This window comes from Rutidosis leptorrhynchoides, chromosome 3 (assembly GCF_046630445.1).
Source record: "Rutidosis leptorrhynchoides isolate AG116_Rl617_1_P2 chromosome 3, CSIRO_AGI_Rlap_v1, whole genome shotgun sequence".
Lineage (NCBI taxonomy): Eukaryota > Viridiplantae > Streptophyta > Magnoliopsida > Asterales > Asteraceae > Rutidosis > Rutidosis leptorrhynchoides.
The window spans coordinates 446,566,294-446,575,000 of NC_092335.1; positions in this window are offsets into that span (position 1 = coordinate 446,566,294).

Genomic DNA, 8,707 nt, shown 5'->3' on the forward strand with positions numbered 1-8,707 from the left:
TGAATATAAATATAAGTATATGAACATTATTAAATAAATAAAAATACACTTTAACTAATTAGAACTAAAAATGTAAAATAATAAACAGAATAAATAACTATTATTAAAATGAATAAATATATATATGATTCTTATTAATAATTATGATTATATGGTAATATATATAAAATGTATAAATAATAAATATTCAACATATGTTATCGTATAATATATAATATTAATAATTAAATGTAATTACAAACTAGAAATATATTTGTTATAATATTATTATTATTATTACTTTTATTAGTACTAATATCAATATCAGTATCATTAATATTATTATGCAAGAATGTAACTTATTATATCTTCATTATTATTAGACATTATTACTATTAAAAGATATAAAAATTTAATACTCATTATTATATAATATATATTATATAGTTATATTACATAATCTATAATATGTAATACTAATATATTAAATATAGTGGTTATAATAGTATTGTTATTTCCTTTAATATTAATATCAATACTAGTGTTATTAATATTATTATTGTAGAAATATAAATATGGAATTTGATATATATATAAATATTATTACTACTAATATTAATATGATTAGTATTGTTATCATCAATAATATTATTTTTATCAACTTCACTAAAATTATTATTATTGTGACTTATTATCATTATTACTATTATTATTATTATTATTATTATTATTATTATTATTATTATTATTATTGTTAATATTAATAGTATTATTATTATTTTTATTATTATTATTATTATTATTATTATTATTATTATTATTATTATTATTATTATTATTATTATTATTATTATTATTATTATTATTATTATTATTATTATTATGAGTATTATTTGATGTTATTAATTATCTTTATTATTATGATTAGTATTATATCTATTATTATTATTAGTATTTTTATTATTATTAATATATTATTAAACATAAATATTAATTACAATATATATATAAAAACTATCATAAAATGCGTGAATTTTTTTCTATCATCATCACTATTTTTTTTCTATCCTTGAAATTGTTATAGGTCGAATCATGTCCACAATCACAGACAAAATCAGTTAGGGATCGTTCTCAGAGTTATTTTTTATTTATTTATTCTCAATCTGCTTTATATTAATTTTGATTGATACTCTGGCTCGAATATTATCTGTAGACACAAAGTGAAGTATAACAATCGATTTTCATTTACAATTTATTAATTCATTCATTTTCTCTCCAACCTCTATACCCATTACACCACTTACAGCAACAATTTCAAAAATTAAAACAGAAAGATAAAGAAAAAAAACGTGTACCTCTGTTCTTGTTTAGATTTTTAAAAACTTTGAATTCAAACGAAATTGCAAAATGTAAAAATGCAGTATTGTTAGAAATCCTTCATTCAAACTATCTGGTAAGTTTCAAAGTTCAATTTTTCCTATCAACTTCTAATTTTTGAGTCAAAGTTATTTTTCAAAAAGTCAAACTGAGTGTTCATCGAGAAATTTGGATTCGTTGTAATATTTTAAGTTAAATTGATGAATCCAATAGTTTCTATGAATGATTTAGGATCTATTTCATGTAGGAATCAATGCCTAAAACGTTCTCAAATTTGAAATCAATTATGGACTCTATTTTTTTTTTTGCGAACAACAGTTTGATTTTATTTATATTTTTTTTTCTTTTCTTTCGTTTGCTAATAAATAATTATACCCCTAATCGATTACTTAAGTTTCTAATTATAATTCAAACCTGATATTAGTTGATATGGTTGTTAAGTTAATACACTAATCGAGATAATTTTTTAAAGAAGATGATGAAGAAGAGGGAAAAATAATAAACGGGTTATATATAAATCGATTGTGTTCTGATTAGAAAAGCAAAACGGAGGAGTGGTTAAGTGTGTTTCAGGTGAATGAGAGGTCTCGGGTTTGAGTCCCGACGGTGGCATTCTTTTTGAGCTTTTCTTCAAGGTTGTAACTCTTTATTATTATTATTATTATTATTATTATTATTATTATTATTAGTATTATTATTATTATTATTATTATTATTATTATTATTATTATTATTATTATTATTATTATTATTACTATTATTACTAGTATTATTAACTATCGTAATTATCATTAACATTATTATTAGAATAAATGTTATTATTATTATTATGATTAAGAATATTGTTATGTTAATTATTGTTACTACTAACATTGATATTAAGAATATTAGTGTCATTAATAAGTAATATTATCATTATCATTATTATTATGACTAGCATTACCATAAAAAAAAAATTTTGTATTATTATTATCATTAATATTATATTATTACTAATATTATTATTATTATTATTATTATTATTATTATTATTATTATTATTAGAAATTTATGAAAATAAAAGTTGTTAATTATGACTAAAAGTTGAATACATGAAAAGGTTAGTGAAAGTAATATTAAAGATTATAGATAATAGTACAAACATGAGTACCAAAAATATGATACAAATGTAGATAAAACCGTAACTAAAGATAATAAATAATATTATGAACACGTATGAAAACTAGTTAAGCCTATAGATTATATATGTATGTATAACACATCTCTTATTATTGAAACTTTATTATAATTTTGATTAAAATTATAATTATTATCATTACTATAAATATATTAGTATTAATACTATTATTAATATTATTACTATTATCACCTCTTAATTACCATTTTAACTTCATTAAAACTATCATTATTATTATTATTAGAATTATCAATACTTTTATTTTTATTATCATTATTATTACTATAATAACTAGATTATTACTATTATCAATATTAATATAAATATTATTATTACTATTACATTAAAAATTAGTCATTCTAATCATACATACAAATTATATATATATATATATACATATATATATATATACACAAATATATATATATATATATATATATATATATATATATATATATATATATATATATATATATATATATATATATATAATATAAAATTTAAGATATAATATATACAATTTGTTCGATTACAATTATACGTGTTAATATATATACAAATGATATAGGTTCGTGAATCCAAGGTCAACCCTGCACTTGTTTAATGTCGTCATATGTATTTTTACAACAAAATACAGTATCGTGAGTTTCATTTGCTCCCTTTTTAAATACTTCTGCAATATATATTTTTGGGACTGAGAATACATGCACTTTTATAAATGTTTTACGAAATAGACACAAGTAATTGAAACTACATTCTATGGTTGAATTGTTATACTGGATATCGCCCTTGTTGAACTTGGTAGCCTAAGAATTGGTGTTTATTATAATTGCCACCAATTGACGTGAATCATAAAGATAGATCTATGGGCTTTGACACGCCCCAGTCAGAGAATTTGAACTGCTTTAGTACTTTGATGTTTATATGTTTGGGGATATTCTAGATGCATTTTGTTAATGTCGGTTACCAGGTGTTCAATCCATATGAATGAATTTTAAACACTTACGAGTATACGATTATTGAATAAATGAAATCTTGTGGTCTATTAAAATTATGGAAATAATTGATTACGATAAACTAATGAACTCACCAACCTTTTGGTTGATACTTAAAAGCATGTTTATTCTCAATTATGAAAGAAATCTTTCGATGTGCATTTGCTCATTTTAAAGACATTACTTGGAGTCGATCATCGTAATGGGACCAGATGTTGGTGACTCCGTCCAGATGGATTAGGACTGGGTATGACATGTGGTATCAGAGCGGTGGTCTTAGCGAACCAGGTCTTGCATTAGTGTGTCTAACTGATAGTTGTTTAGATGCATTAGTGGGTCTGGACTTCGACCGTGTCTGCATGTCAAAAGTTTTGCTTATCATTTAGTGTCGAAAATTATTTTCTTATCATCCTTAAAGTCTAGACATGTCTTACTGCCTCTATTGCATAGACAGTGTATATATAAATCCATATCTTAGCGTATCTGTTATTGTTACCTTTGCCTGACAGCTTCCGTAGATTACTCCGTAACTTATGAGATTTTAGTATTATATATGCATATGTAAATTATATATTGCAGGGTACTAATCTACATACTATAATCTATTTCTTATCAAAAATCCTTCATCTGCTCGTACGAGATGAATCCCTCCACCAGTTCGAGTCCCTCAGATTCCGACAGCTATTCCGATATGGATTTCCACTCGAACTCCGAAAGCAGTGTAACCGGAATGAATCAACCAATTAGCCATCATCAATTTGGGATGAATTGGGGATGAGTTCGTAGTCGACTTAAACAATGGAGACGCGAAGAAGGCGACCTTTTCCATCCACCACATTCCCCTCTTAATGAAGAACCTGAAGCACTTACCAGCGAACCTGCTCGTAATACCATTTACTCTCTCATTTCCAGAGTATCTCGTCATGACTATATACTATCTCAAATTATGGATCTTATTCATCCACTCGTTCGAACCGCCAATCATCCCGGCGTAATAGAAGAAGTCAACGAGCTTCGTGCTCGAGTAGTGGCTTTGGAGAATATGGTGCAGAATTTACCAGCTTCAGCAACATCACCGGCATCAACAGTGCCATAAACAACCACATCCGCACCGCAAATCTCAACTTCACAATCTGTCCCACGAGCATCAACATCGTACACACCATAGATACCAAGGAGTACCAACAACAATAACCGATGAAGTATTGATCCATAACTTCATTGGAGAAACATCCTTCGATGATTATGTAATCTCTAAAGTCTTAGAGATTATTTATTCTAGCTCAAACAAAACGCAAATGAGTTTAATATCATATAAACTCATTAAATCCATGATTACATCTGAGGAAAATATATATGTATATATGTTTTCATAAAGATTGTAATTAAAAATTCTTTTGTACAAACTGTTAATGGTGAAAATATTTTAACGGGTAGGTAATACCCGAGGAATATTTAGATTTCACATTAATATGTCACACTGAACATTCTTCGAATCTGATTCAACGGTCATTTACTATCCTACTTACATCTACAGATATACGAATCCGTTCACCGCAGAATAACCATTTTCATTCAATTTTATATTTGTATTTTTACTTATCAGAATCTAACAAGTGGCATAATGAAGAAAACATTGGACAAAATAAAATTTGTTAGAAACAAACAAATTAATTATGAGAAATTTTGTTAAGAATCCACGCTAACTATTCCTAGCTAACTGTTCCTAGCTAACTGTTAATTCCGTATTATATTTTATTTATCGCAATTTAATTATCACAATTTATTTATTGCAATTTAAATTCTCGCAATTTTATTTATCGTCGTTTAATTTCTGTTATTTATTTTACGCACTTTAAATATCGGAACACATATACAATGTTTTGACATATCATATCGACGCATCTATATATATTATTTGGAATAACCATAGACACTCTATATGTGGTAATGATCGAGTTAGCTATACAGGGTTGAGGTTAATTCTCAAATAATATATACTTTGAGTTGTGATCTTGTCTGAGACATGTATACAATGGGTCACGATACGTATTAATTAATTTAAATATTATATATTAAACTATATATGAAATATTGAATTGCTAACTGTGGACTACCAACATTGAACAATTAAAATGAAATAAAATATTGATTATAACAAATAAAACTAAACAATTCTTCAAGTTTGCCACTTGATTTCATCTTAAACCTCATTTATATCTTGACGATTATAATCTGCGTTCAAATCTTTCATGATTCTTGAAAACACCTCAATCGAAAGGATGAACCAACCGCACTTCATCTACGAAAGAAAAGATGGATGCATATAGTTATGCATCTGAAGAACTCTCAGAACCTGAGTAAACGTTTAACAAGTAGCTGTGCAAATTCTTTTAGCATTATTATTACCGAAAATAACTTTACAACTCCTGTTCGAGATAGCCAGTTTTGTCACAGCTCCAGCAAGTCAACTTCAACTTGTCGTTCGAAAAAACCTTATTATAACCTTGATATATATGCGTGCTCTTTTATCATTACCGGGGAACCGTTTATATCCCACCACATTAGCAGTAAACTTACCAGCAACTTCATTGATCTTTGATTTTCCAAAAAATCATTATATTCATTGAAACCCTATCATATACTCATTCGTATCTTGTAACGAGAATTACCACATCAATTACCGGGAATTAGCAATCAGTATTTTGAAATCTCGCAGCATGTCTACATCAACAGTTATATGTATACATATAACATTTATCTCTTAGAATTATGAGCTTCTATTATGAAATTTCTTAAAAGTACCCAGTTTACAAATCAATACTCTAAATTTTGAAAAAGTTGAATGAAGCAACAAAAACTGGAAGCGACTTTAACAGTCGAAAGTGATGATAAAGAATAGTATGCTGGCAAAGCTGAGAAAAGTTGGAATTGGAAAACGGATTGAGCAAACCATGAAGGAGGCCGTGGATAAATCACAAAGACTAAACATGCCTTCAAAGAAACCAAATGATTCAATATATGCTGAAGTCATTAACGAATACCTTGCTCCTGACTCTAAACCTTTACGAATAAATCTTATTCATCATCCATCGATATTAGAAATTCTAAGATATCATCGTATCTTTCATTATAAATATCCTCGATATTTCTGAAGATATTTTCATAACTATTCTTAACTAAAATAATTTACCTCTTCGCGATGTTAGTGTTACATCAGTAAGGAAACTGTTTTAGTTCCTAAATTCTGAAAATTTTGACCTTAAAATATGAATGTTATTGAAGTAGTGTTGGGAACTGATGTATGAGTTATTATAATATAATGACACTTGATCAATGTGATTATATTACAGTAAGTCATGCTGAGTTTCTAATGAAACGTGATGATTCACAGTACCGTCATCATGTGCCATGTTACACGACTCTTACATTCTACCTAATCTCCAAACATATCAAGAATATATCTTCCGGATAGTTCTATCCTCTCTCTTGAATTCTGGAAATTTAACCAATCAAGATCGTGCTATTACAATCTTTCTCAGAACATTCGTCATGTTCATTCGAAACTTCAGACCTACGAATTCCGGATCATTATTCGCTTGACTTAAAGTCGGGAAGAGAAAACAAAAGTATGAATTAAGAAAGAAAGTATAGAAGATTGGAGTGTGGAAAATAAAGAAACAAAGAGAGTGGATTTATAGTGAAATATCCGACAGAGTAATCGAAACAGATTATCACATTTAACCAAAGAGGATTCTAATTTTCTTAATTACCGAAGAATCAAATCTTATTACAAAGATTTTCTCGAAATCCCTTGAAGTCCGAAAATCATCCTTATTTATGTCAAAAGATATGACAAAACTTTACTTTTCTCATTTCACTTTTCTGTGATAGCTTCACTCGTACTCTTCACAAAAATCAAGTTAACTATAAAACTCTAATTTCCAACTCATATGCATCATGAAGACATACTTATTGTCAGCCATGACCATCTCAATCAAATTTTGGGACGAAATTTCTTTAACGGGTAGGTACTGTGACAACCCGGAAATTTTCGACCAAATTTAAACTTAATCTTTATATAATTTCGACAAGATAAGCAAAGTTTGTAATATTGAGTCTTGAAAACTTTTGAACTGTTTCATGAATTCAATACCCATTCGACTATTCCCGATGATTCACGAACAACTTTGTATAAATAAAAAATGTAAATATATATATATGAATATAAATATAAGTATATGAACATTATTAAATAAATAAAAATACACTTTAACTAATTAGAACTAAAAATGTAAAATAATAAACAAAATAGATAAGTATTATTAAAATGAATAAATATATATATGATTCTTATTAATAATTATGATTATATGGTAATATATATATATATAATGTATAAATAATAATTATTCAACATATGTTGTCGTATAATATATAATATTAATAATTAAATGTAATTACAAACTAGAAATATATTTGTTATAATATTATTATTATTACTTTTATTAGTACTAATATCAATATCAGTATCATTAATATTATTATGTAAAAATGTTACTTATTATATCTTCATTATTATTAGACATTATTACTATTAAAAGATATAAAAATTTAATACTCATTATTACATAATATATATTATATAGTTATATTACATAATCTATAATATGTAATACTAATATATTAAATATAGTGGTTATAATAGTATTGTTATTTCCTTTAATATTAATATCAATATCAATAGTATTGTTATTAATCTTTGACTATGCTCGACGATTCACGAACCATTGTGTGTAAATAAATTTGTAAACATATATATATATATATATATATATATATATATATATATATATATATATATATATATATATATATATATATATATATATAAATATTATTACTACTAATATTAATATGATTAGTATTGTTATCATTAATAATATTATTTTTATCAACTTCACTAAAATTATTATTATTGTGACTTATTATCATCATTACTATTATTATTATTATTTATTATTATTATTAATATTAATAGTATTATTATTATTATTATTATTATTATTATTATTATTATTATTATTATGAGTATTATTTGATGTTATTAATTATCTTTATTATTAAGATTAGTATTATATCTATTATTATTAGTATTTTTATTATTATTAATATATTA